Raw genomic sequence first — 12,462 nt, 5'->3', positions numbered from 1 at the left:
TTTGTTTTTAGGGTTAGTGCTTCTGGTGTCTTGTTTAAGAAATATTTTCTTCCTTTTAGGACATGAGTATTTACCTATGTTATATTCTAGAAGCTTCTGATCTTTTCGTTTTAATCTGTACTACCTAAATGATTTTTTATGTATGGAATAAAGTAGTGGGGGCATATTCCTCTTGAATTCAGTAATAATGATAACTTTTTGGAATTTAGAATTAAGCGTGCAGTACAGAACACCAACAGAGTAGTAATTTAACATCATAAGTAAGGAAACCTCCATAACTAGTTTACCTGTTTTACCTATCTGCACTCCTATCACTCCTCAATAGGTCTCAAGACAATGAAGATTTAGTTATTTAATCACTCATAAAACATGTACTGCAACCCAGGATTTCCATTTCTCTGTGCTGGATTCTGAACTAGGTGCTAAAAATCATCCAATGAGATACAGGCCTCTTTTCGTGTAATTACATCTTGTGGGGGAAATTGGCAATAACACATAATCTATTTGTTTTTATTTTTTAATAACACATAATTTAAATTGTGCTGAGTGTATGAAAGAAAAGCAGAGATGATATAGGAGTGGAGCCCAGGAACTGCTAAGTTAGTCCTGGGGTTGGAGGTGCATCAGAGAGATTCCTTGCGGATGTGATATTTAAGCAGAGATTCGTGGGATGAATATTAATTATCTAAAGAAAGAACTGGAGGAAGGGAAATTCTAGGCAGAAGAGACCACAGCATGTACAGAGAACTCTAGGCAGGAAAGAACCCACTGTTACAAGAACTAAGAGGAGTTTCATTGCTAGGGAGAGAGGATAAGGGGGACACAAGTTGAGATTGGAGAGGTAGGAAGGGCCTAGACCTATAAACCTTCTTAAAGGAATCCAGACTTAGGGAGATACCCATTCTCACAGCAGTCAGAATGGCTAAAATTAACCAGTCAGGAAATGGCAGGTGTTGGTGAGGATGCAGAGAAAGGGGAACCTTCCTTCACTGTTGGTTGGGAATGCAAGCTGGTGCAGCCACTCTGGAAGACAGCATGGAGTTTCCTCAAAAAGTTGAAAATAGAGCTACCCTATGACCCAGCAATTGCACTACTGGGTATTTACCCTAAGATACAAATGTAGTGACCCGAAGAGGCACGTGCACCACCATGTTTGAAGCAGCAACGTCCACAATAGCCAAACTATGGAAAAAACTAGATGTCCCATCAACAGATGAATGGATAAAGAGGATGTGGTACAATGGAATACGATGCAGTTATCAAAAAATGAACTCTTGCTATTTGCAACAACGTGGGTGGAACTAGAGGGTATTATGCTAAGTGAAATAAGTCAATCAGAGAAAGATAATTTTCACATGATCTCTCTGATATAAGGAATTTGAGAAACAAGACAGAGGATCATAGGGGAAGGGAGGGAAAAACAAACAAGATGAAACCAGAGAGGGAGACAAACCATAACAGACTCTTAATCTCAGGAAACAAACTGAGGGTAGCTGGAGGGGAGGGGGATGAGAGTGATAGTGTAGCTGGGTAATGGACATTGGGGAGGGTATGTGCTACAGTGAGTGCTGTGAATTTTTTAAGACTGATAAATCACAGACCTGAACCCCTGAAACCAACAGTACATTCTATGCTAATAAAAAATTTAAAAAAAAAAAAGAGGAATTCAGATTTTATTCTGAGAGCAGTGGATGCCTTTAATGGGTTGTAAGCAGGGGAGGGGCATGGCCAGATACATGTGTTTTTGAAGATCACTAAGGCTGCCTTATAATATGAGATAGAACATGAACAATGTCTGACAAAGACTTCAAAATGCCATGGTAATTCCAAGCATGGAGAAATCCCATTGTCTGAGTTATCAGGAAGGACTTCATGGAGGAAGGTCTTCATGGAGGAAGGTCTTCATGGAGGTGGTCACAGAAGAATCACTCGACATGAGAAGACAGGGAGTGTGTGTGTGTGTGTGTGTGTGTGTGTGTGTGTATCTAGGTGTAGGGAGTAGACTGCACTCACTCAGCCACAAAGCTAGATATGTATGGGCCATGTTTGGGGAATGGTGAACTGTCCAGTCAGGCTGGAGGATAATGGGAAATAAAGCTGGAAGGTTAGGTTGTGGACATAAAGGCCCGGAAAGTATACATGAACACATATGCATACAGCCCATTCTCATCATGAGCTGATCTGTGTTGGCAAAGTCTCTAATCTGCTAACATTTTCTTGTAAACCCAAAGTCAATTCCTGTAGCACTTTCGTAGTCTTTGTGGACATGTGCAGAGTGGTGAAAATTTTGAGTCACCATGTGTGTGTTCGCAGCTGAGGTTGAGCAAGGTCACCCTCTGCCTTCTTGTGTCAGCTCTCGTGCTCTAAACAATTTTCCTTTTTGTAGCCTATTAAGCAGTGCTTTTTTACATTTTTGTGCTTTTTTGCAGGTGATTTCACTATTTAAAATAGCCCCAAAGCATAGCATGGAAGTGCTACCTACCTAGTGTTCTAAGTGCCAGGAGGCTGCGATGTGCCTTATGTAGAAAATATATGTGTTAAATAACCCTCGTTCAGGGGCACCTGGGTGGCTCAGTGGGTTAAACCGCTGCCTTCGGCTCAGGTCATGATCTCAGGGTCCTGGGACCGAGTCCCACATCGGGCTCTCCGCTCAGCAGGGAGCCTGCTTCCCTCTCTCTCTCTCTGCTTACTTGTGATCTTTCTCTGTCAAATAAATAAAATCTTAAAAAAAAATAATAACCCTCATTCAGGCATGAATTATAGTGCTGTTGGCCATCAGTTCAATGTTAACAAATCAACAATGTACACGATGGGGATTCAGGAGTGCACTTGTTGTGATGAGCACTGGGTCACTATACTGAACACCTGAAACTAATATTACACTGTATGTTAACTAACTGGACTTTAAGAAAGAATTTTAAAAATAAATTTTAAAAAATATAATGTATATATATAGTTTTTAATCAAAAACACGAAAAAAGGTTATATATTGGCCAGTTCGTGAAAATGGGCCCAGTGGCTTATGAGAACCTAACGCTATACTTCCCTCTGGGAGCAATGGTTCTGTATTAGCAATTTCAGCATTTGTGGCTACTTTATAGGACTACTGGGAATAATGAGAATTGACTGTATCCACGCACTTATTCCACCCCCCCCCCGAAAGCTGGTTATCAAATAGTATCAACACACCACTGACTGCGGCAGAGCCTGCAGGAGCTCACCACACTGTGGAAGTGTTAGTGAACCACACTCTCACAGCTGGGCAGTGTTTGCTTGAAGCAGGATCGGAACAACACATCTCCATGTTAGCAGTGACCTCTAAACTCTCAGTTACAGGGGGCTCAGTCTTTGGAGCCACTAAGACCCAAGTTCGAACCCCACCTCCCCAATCAACTTGTGTGTGTCCTCAGGCAAGAACCACTGTTATCCTTGATGGGAGAATAATGGCCATTGGACAGTTTTATTGTGAGACCTGATGAGACCCTGAGTGCAAATTGCTTGACTCAGCGCCTGGCACACGCATAGATGGTGAATAATTGTTAATCCAGCAAATGCGGGGTGGGGGGGGCGGGGAGGAGGCCTTCCATTCTCTGCCTGCTACTCAGTCCTTTGATTACAGAGGTCCAGGATGCAGCAGTGCTGTGCCCAGTCATTCTCAATCAGCTTTTCACACTCACTCTGTCTGAAAGGTCCAGGCTGGGTCTTGCACTGGAGACGCCCCAACTGTAGATTCTAGAAGACCTGCTGCCCGCAAGGAGTCCTCTCTTTCCAGGACCACACAAGGGGTCCATTTTTCAGTCTAACTCTTTTTGCTCCCCTATTATGGAAAAATAGGCAGTTTCCTAGCCAGTATCTATGTGTCTGTGGCTCCTGGTTTTTGGGGGGGAGTGGGGTGGGGTGGGGGGCTAACTGTTGCGTCTATTTGGTTAGGCCACTTTTCATCCTGTTTCTTGATACACTAATCTGGGAATTCAGAAGCCCTGGCTGCCCGAGGTCAGACCTTGCTTCCTCTGACTCAGCTTTACCCTCAAGATACAGCTTCGTTTCTGAGTCATCAGGCTGAGCTTTCGAGGACAGCAGTCTGGCACTCCCACTTCATCTTCCCAGGAAAGGTGCTATGTCTCCACACCTCAGTGCCAGTCCTATGCCTAACTTGGCTCACAATGCCCAGAAACCAAGAAACAGATTTTTAATGAGTCTGGAGGATGCAGAGGAAAAAGGCTCCAGGACCAGGAGTCAGAAGGCTGGGTTTAGTTCCAACTTTACCAATTAGCTCGTGCAACTTTGAGCGAGTTGTGGAAGCCTCCTGAACTGGAGGGTTCTCTTCCATTAAACATAAGTAGTAATCCATGCTGGGTCCATCCCATAGGACAACAGGAGGCCTAAATGAAAGTGTGAAGTGTCCCCAAACTCAAAAGGCACATCCCCTGTTCCATGGGCTATATCAGGTTCACAAACTCATTTCATTTGGCTTGAACAACACTGACCTAGACTTCAAGTGTTTAGCATTTTTAAAATGAGTTATCACCAAAATGGGAGACTTCACTTACATATCTTCACTTCTCTTTAAAAATGAGATGAACTGACCATATGAACTCCTCGCCCTTGTGAAAATAAAGAGAAACCTCACTAAAGTGGATTCAGAATGCTAGAAGGGGAAGGCTGTGGCGGGAGCCTGCTAGGAGGAACGCTACCACTGTGTCAATTACAGGAAAACTGTCAATGACTGACCCCTAACAGAAGAATCTCAGCAGGAAAAAAGCATCAGTTACAGTCGCCCAAAGGGAAAGATGTACATTGCAGAGACAGACTGCCTCTGCAACTCAGCCACTGAAAACCCATTATCATGCTGAACTCTTCCTTCTCTCTACCAGACGTTTGCTCACAACAACCCATCCGAACTTCCTTCTTCTCTGTAAAATAATGTTTCTCTCCTTTGTTGGATTTGCCTATGGTTTTGCTCTGGCTTGCTTGCCCTGGGTTGAAATTCTCTGCTACTCCCAAATACACCCACTTTGGCTGATAGGTCATGGGCAGCTTTATCTCTAAGGGTAATACCCTGACTGGCAACAACCCACTAGAGCTGAGTAGCAAAAGCCTCTTCACTTGGGCAGGAGCCTGGAGCTGCCTTCAAGCTCACCACTACTCCCGGCTACCTGCCAGTATGGAGGCCAAGTCTCTGTTGCCACTTCTTGTTGCTCGAGGGCTATTAATTTGCTCCTAGTGGAGCCCTAGTAGAAGCATATCTTTTTAATAATCATGTTTCTATCAAAATGGGGAAATGAAAGTCCCAGAACTGTCCCTTGCCCCAAATTATCTCCCCCTTCGGGGTCTCCATGTCAAAAAACCCAAGCCCTTTGGTTAAGTTTTCCCTTGTGCCAACTGGCCCTTTGAAAGCAGTTTAAAGTGAGTGAGAGCTGGGGCCTGGAGTCCCACAGGCTTTACATTCAACCCTGCCCATACCCGTTTGTTGTCATCTGTAAAGTGGAATAGGATCAGCTCTTTCCCCCTAGGTTGACCGTGTACGACACACAGCATTTCGTGCGCCGTTCCTTCACGATTGATGACTGAAATGTAAATGGTTTGAACTGATAAAAAGCACTGCGGGTGATGGGCGTGTGACGTGAAAGACCGTACTCCCGAGTGGGGCTAAAGCAATGGCTGTGGAGGAAGAAAGCAAAGGGGAAAGGTAATGACTTAAGGATGGTATGAGTTCAGTTACATCCATCCCCACCCTCACTCTTCCACCTCTGCAATGAAAAAATCCCGCTAGGGATGTGCAACACTTCACTGTACCCAGGATGCTGTTACCAAGACTGGGTTCTGATGGTGGCTCGGGCAAGCATTACCTTGTGTGAGCTTGTCTCCCCATCTATAAGACGAGGCTAGAAATGGCCCAACAGTTAGTTACTGTGCTTGTGAGGACGAAGTGAGAAATGTACGGGAGAGCACTTTGGAAATCTGTACAGCGCTATACAGAGCCGGCGTTTCCCAGTCTCTTTACAAAAAGTTTTTCTCCCTAACTCTGTCCAAGGCCTTTTGAGCTTATCAAGGCTAAGACCCTCCCCCTCGGTTTCGCAATGCTGCCCCTTCCTACACACCAAAGCTCGCGCCGCGTCAGGAGTCTTTTTTTTTTTTTTCCCCTAGCGAAGGCGGGGACTCGGGTGGTGTTGGCAGCCGGCGACGCGAGCCGCGCCTGGCCAGTCCCGCATCGGCCGCGGTGGGTGTGCCCCGCAGGGTGTGCGCCCCGGGCCGAGGCCCAGGCCGCCGGCAAGAGGGCGTCCAAGGGTGTGCGCGCCCCGGGCAACCGGAGTACGCCAGCCCGGGGGTGCGCGCCGGACGGGGACCGTGCACCCGGAGGCTGCGTGCGCCCCGAAGCCGGGGTGTGCGCCGGCCCCAGGCACAGCCCGCCGCCTCCCTCCCGACTTCTGCGGCGCGCCAAGGTAAGGCGCTCTGCGACCCCAGTCCTCACGGCGCATGGAGTGGGGCGTGCCAGCATCCTGCTCTAGGCGACCCGAGTCTTGGTCCCGGCGCTCCGCCACTCTTCTCCGCTCCCGCCGCCCGCCTCGCCCCCTCCCCGCGCCGCGTCCCCGTCTCCCCTTAAGACAGAGGCTGCGGCAGCCTGGGCCGACCAGGCGCCCCTGCTTGGGGTCGGCGACAGCGCGAGGAGGGGGTTGCGGGGGTTGCGGGGGCTGCGCGGGCTACCCAGGGGCGGGCGCCGCTCCCCTTCCGCCCCGACCCGCTCCCCGAGCCCGCGTGCTGGGGAGGGAGGAGACTGGTGGGGAGGGGGAGGCCGCGTTGTCCTAGCCGCTCCCGTGGTGCAGCCCCCGCCCAGCGCTTCCCAGCGGGGCGCTGCGGTCCGGGATGCAGATGGCGGGACTGGGCGCCCTGCTCCGGCTCCCAGGACCAGCTGAAAGCGAGCTCGTGGTCTCCGATCTTTAGTAAAAGCTGCCGCCCCTACCCCGTGTCTACCCTGATATCCCTCGGCTTCAGGCTGAACTTTCCAGAACTCGCGTTGGGCCACGACCTTGGGTGGAGGCACGGCTGCCCTGGGGAGCCGCGTGTGCTGGCAGCCTAGAGCACTTTCCTTGAGCCTGCGTGCCACTTGGTGAGATTCCCACTTTCTCATCTCTCCTTTAAGGTCAAACCTTTGACCCCAAGTACTTTGTCCCTGCAGAGTGGCCAGTGACATAGCCTGGGAGTTGGAAAGTTGAGTCTCCTGGCCCCTACACGAGGTCTAATAAGCGCTTGCCCTGAGGCTCTGCCAGAGCAGTGAGAACTGGCGGTTTCAGTTCTCTAGAGACCTATAGTGCAGGTGGGGAGGGCCAGGAAGAGGCATTTTCCAGGAGAAGGAGGAGGAGATTGCCCCCTTCCTGAGGATGACCGCCTGAAGCCTGGGCAGTGCTGTGGAACAAGTAGCATCAGGGGATGGTCAGATGCAGCCAGTGACCAGCTTGAGGACTGGGGAGAAAGCATCTTGAATTAAACACAAACCCTGCCTGGGTAAAACCAAATGTGGGTTCTTTAGAAACTTTCAAGACATGACACAGAAGAACACAGAGCTACACTTGGAATGGCAGCAGAGTGCACTCTCATGTCCCTTTTCAAATCCAGTCCTCCTGCCGGTGTCTGAAACTCCCAACTCGATGGACCATAGTGTGAGTTCTGGGAAATGTGAAGGGAGATGAGGGATGGCTCAGGGTCCAAGGATGGCTCAGCTCAGGGGTGGCTCAGGGAACAAACACTTGCTCTCTGCAGGCACCAGACAAGATAGCGGGGTAGAGAAATGAAAACACGCACTGTCTGGCCTCATGGAGTGTGCAGTCCAGTGGCCAAGACCCACATGCATCAAATCACTCAAACAGAGAATTACAGGTAGTGCTGACTTCTTTCCAAAGGGAGGGATAAGATACTATGAAAGTCTGTGTTAGGCATCGTAGTCGCTCTGTTGAAAGGCTAGTAGGAGCTAAGCAGTTGAAGAGGGTGGAACGAGCCTTCTGGTCAGAAAGAACAGGACAAGAAAGGACTCTGAGGCAAGCAGCAGAGACCATTAGGAGGACTGAAAGACTGTATCACGTGATGACCAAGGGCCCAAATGGCATCCCATTGCCTGGGCCAATCAGTAGATCTGTAGTTTCCTTTCTCAGCCATGATAATGAGCAGTTGGAGTCTCCCCTCTATGGGTAGGGTGGCTCATCTTAAGGCTTTAAAGCTAGAATGAACTCAACAGCCTATACTGTAAAAATTCTTTAGGATGGCTTACGCGGCATTTGGTTATCTGGGCCCCACTGACTTTCCAGCCCTGTTTCTGGTTCTCCCACTCCCCCATCTCCCAGCCGCAACCCCCTCTCCATGAGCACCCTCTGTGTTTTACTCAGGGCTACACTTCAGGCAGTTCCTGGAACACAGGCTGTCTTTGCACACGCTATCCTTTGTCTAAGATACTCTTCTTCCTTAGGCACCCAGTAAATGTACACCCAGCTTTCAACATCAACATGTCAGTTAAAGTTTCCACCACCATCACCACCACCGCCAACAGTGCCATGTTGGAAGGCCTTTCCTGACCAGAGTCCCATGTTACCTCTTCTCTGTTTCCAAAGCTCCCTGGACGTGTATCTGTCCAGGGAGCCTCAACTGCACTGAGCATAACAGAAACATTTCTTTTTCCTCTTGTCCTATATGTGTCTCAGGTACCCAGCACAGAGGAGGAGACACTGAAGGTGCTTGATAAATGGTTATTGGATGAAAATGGTCTAGGCGGGTGTTTCTTAACTTTATTTTTAGGGAGGGGGAAGCATTACATCTATCTTGGAGATTGATAAAACTGTGGATACTAGGGCGCCTGGGTGGCTCAGTCATCAAGCGTCTGCCTTTAGCTCAGGTCCTGATCCCAGGGTACTCAGATCTAGCCCTGCGTCTGGCTCCCTGCTCAGGGGGAAGGAAGACTGCTTCTCCCTCTCCCACTCCCCCTGTTTGTGTTCCCTCTCTCACTGTGTCTCTCTCTGTCAAATAATAAATAAAATCTTTTTTTTTTTAAAGATTTTTATTTATTCATTTAACAGAGAGAGATCACAAGTAGGCAGAGAGAGGGGAAGGGAAGCAGGCTCCCTGCTGAGCAGAGAGCCCGATGTGGGACTCGATCCCAGGACCCTGGGATCATGACCTGAGCCAAAGGCAGCGGCTTAACCCACTGAGCCACCCAGGCGCCCAAATAATAAATAAAATCTTAAAAAAAAAAAAAGAAAAAAAAGCCCTGTGGATACCATACATTCTTCCAAGTGCATATGATCTAAAATATCTTGTATATACAAGACCAGTGCTCTAACCCCTGAGCTATGGAGCCTAGAATATCTTGTATATAATACCACGTGATTTACAGCCCTCCCGTCACCCACTGGCCCCATTTCCCGAACTTTGGACTTTAAGTTTACAGGAAGCAGAGGCCCAGGGAGGTGCCGTAACTGTGTAAGCACCTCCAGCTGGTTAACGGCATGCCGCACCGTCCCCCAAAACTCCCCCCAACACTTCCCAACCCCCAGCTCCCGACTCCGGGGCTCCTTCCAGCTCTCACTGCCTCTCCAAGCCAAGGAGCCTCCTTTCGTCCCCGGCACCTTGTGAAGGCCACTGCTCATGGCTGGAAGATGGATATTTTGGTTTTGCTTCAGTTCAGTAGCAGCCTAAGGTGTGACAGGGAGAAAAATCTTATTATGGGCAAAGTTGACAATTAGGAAGACAAATGGGCCGTCTCCCTGGCCTGTTTGCTGCCCCTCGCTGGCGATGTTATTACATCTGTTTTAGCTGCAGGAGGGTCACATGCACTTCACAGTTAACTTCTGGGCCCTGCATTGAGTCGTGGGGGCCAGGTTTAGTAACACTCTGGATCCGGGGGGCTCTTGGTCTTGTTATAGTCTTCTTCCCTATAGGGCAGGCTCTGGGAATGGATGGAGTGAATGGGCTTCTTGGTTCCCGCCTTTGGAACTCTGGCCTGCCTGCCTCTTGCTTTCTGCCCCCAAATCCCTACTCCAGGTTTTTGGGCCAACCAGTAGGTTCTTATCCATGGGTCAGGCTCTTCATTCAGTAATTCACTCACTCATCCACACCGCACAGAGTCTCTGCTCTGTACCAGGCACTGTGCGGATGCCAGCTTGTAAGGATGGATCCCAGCATGGGAGGCAGGGATGCACGATGCCGCTCTGCTGGGGGCAAGGCAGAAGAAACTCATTCTAACTCAACCCAAACAAGCCTTCGGAGTGGGGGGGGGGGAGGGAGGACAGTTAGGACTGACTTCTTCATGCTGACAATGCACTCACTTTTTAAATCTTACGGAAGATCTCTGTCATCTCTGAGGAGGAACAAATTTTCTTAACTGTAAAATGGGTTTGATAGCCATCTTGTCCTGCCTATCTGTGGCAGCTGTGCAGATACAGTGATCGCATCTCAGACAGCAGATCTGCTCACTTACGCGTGGGAAACGGGACCAGTACATTATAATAATAGGGTGCATGGGTGTCGAGCCCTGGCTGAGGTAGTCCTGTCAGTAATCCTCAAGATAGTGACCGTCATAACCCCACATGTACACATGAGGAAAATGGGACTCAGAGCGGTTAAGTGACTTGCCCAAGGCAATCCATGAGAAACTGAGATCGGCAGAACTGTCTCTGTGGAAATCACCCGGTCAACCACTTTGTGCTGCTCTTCAGTAGTTGGTGGGACGAGGCGTGCGTGGGCTTGGGGGCTAGGGCACACCCGGCTAGGAGCCTAGATGTGCTGCCCACCTGCTGTGTGATTTACAGCTAGATCCCTAACCTCTCTGTGCCTCAGCATGCTAATCTCCCAGACCCAGAGTTTAGACTAAGACATGCCTTCTGTGAGCAGTTTCCAGTCTACACGGGTAATATTTCAGAGTAGGAGTAAAGGAAAGACGAGGGGCCCTCCTGCTAACAATAGGCCTGTCGCAGTTTCCTGGATAAAATAAATGCTGCCCCAGGATTTCAAGGAGATGGTTAATGTGATATGCAGGCAGTTATAGATTGGTGGTGTCTGAGAAGCTGGCTGAACGTTCCTTCTCCAAGGAAAAGAAGCATATTTTCAAAAGGAATGTCTCCCTGTCTCGTCTGGGCCCTGGGGCCTGGGCCCTGCCCCACACGCAGCTTTCTGGGGACACAGGTACCGTGGGAGAATACAAGAATTCCCATCTCCCCTCCCTCCATTATTTTTCCCCCCAAAGTAAGTAAAACTTATTGGCTGGACTTATTTATACTTTTAAGATGGCTGTGGCTTCCCCCACTCTGTGAGGAAGCATCCTTTGTGGTCTCCTTTGGTATGTATGAATAGTCTGTGGTTCTGACGTCAAGTGATGAGGGGACACACAAACATGGCAGTGGGGAGAGTTGGCTCCATGCGAAGATAAAGGGCAGCCTTTGGTGCCGATTTCCCTCCAGGACGTGGTTTTTGCCCAGAAGCCAGAGATGCCGGCTCTCTGTGAAATCGACTTTGATTTTCCTAGCGGGGTACCAGGCGGCAGCGCTGAGCGTTTCCAGGTGCTGCGCTCCTGGCCGTTCTCACCATCCCACTCCCTTCTGCCTAGCCTGGCGCGGCCCTCCCGTCCATGGGCTTCAAAGACCAGGAACGTCAACTTGGGTGGTGGCTGAGTACAGCCTAGTGTGGTCGGGGTCTGCATCTGTTAGGCATGATACCGAGCGTGTGGGGAAGGGGGGACATTTTAACAGGCGTGTTGAAGTTTTGTAAGAGACTGTTTCCAGGTATCATTCGCATGATTTTAAATAAATAAATAATAAAGGCCGTCCCCTTTAAGTCCCCTTTAAGTAAGTCCCCTAAATAATAAAGGCTCCTCAAGGGAAGAGGGAGGAAGGGAAGACAGGGGCCGTGGCTTCACCATGTGCCAGCCCCGTGAGCCTGAGCAAATGCCTGGGGCTTACAGAACTTCATTCAGCTCTCTCATCTGTGAAATGCTCCTGTTAGTGCCGACTTAAGGCTCTTCTGATACAGGAAACAGAGGCTCCCTAAAGCTGATTCGAATGAAGAGGGGGAGGAGTGGTAAAATGTAGCCGTGACAATTACCAACAGGCCTGAAAGGGTGGAGGCAGGCCTCGAGGCAGGGTGGAGGAGGTTCTGGGTTTGAGACGATCCCACCAGCGCAGCAGGTGCTATGGGCTCAAACTCGGCACCTGCCCGAGCGTCCCACTCTGCCAACTATCCCAGGAACCCCTCCTTTGTCACTCAGTACTGGTGCCGGAGAGGATCCTGGTCATGTGAGCTCAGTTCTCTGGACGCAGAGGCTTGCTCTCTAGGCTATGTTGTGGCTAGTCTCTGGCCATCTTGGCCATGGGTTGCTGCCAGGGCAGGCATCCTCCCCAGCCGGTCAGATGGGAGAGGAGCGCAGAGGAGGATCGAGCGTACAGAACGAGACCTTTTGTGGCAGGAAGGGCTGTGTGGGTGGAG

At 49.6% G+C, this 12,462-nt stretch overlaps 1 protein-coding gene across 1 annotated transcript in view; it reads left to right on the top strand.

Moving 5' to 3' along the window:
- Positions 1-6,283: 6,283 nt before the first annotated feature.
- Positions 6,284-12,462, top strand: part of KANK4 (KN motif and ankyrin repeat domains 4) — a 68,558-nt gene continuing 62,379 nt past the window's right edge. Inside the window, exon 1 of the mRNA XM_044238353.1 lies at positions 6,284-6,443. The gene's annotated coding sequence lies outside the window, so the exon portion shown is untranslated. The remainder of the gene's footprint in view (positions 6,444-12,462) is intronic.

Source organism: Neovison vison, chromosome 2, assembly GCF_020171115.1.
Source record: "Neovison vison isolate M4711 chromosome 2, ASM_NN_V1, whole genome shotgun sequence".
Lineage (NCBI taxonomy): Eukaryota > Metazoa > Chordata > Mammalia > Carnivora > Mustelidae > Neogale > Neogale vison.
Note: the sequence above shows the minus strand (reverse complement) of the source record. Positions and strands in the feature narration are given on the sequence as shown.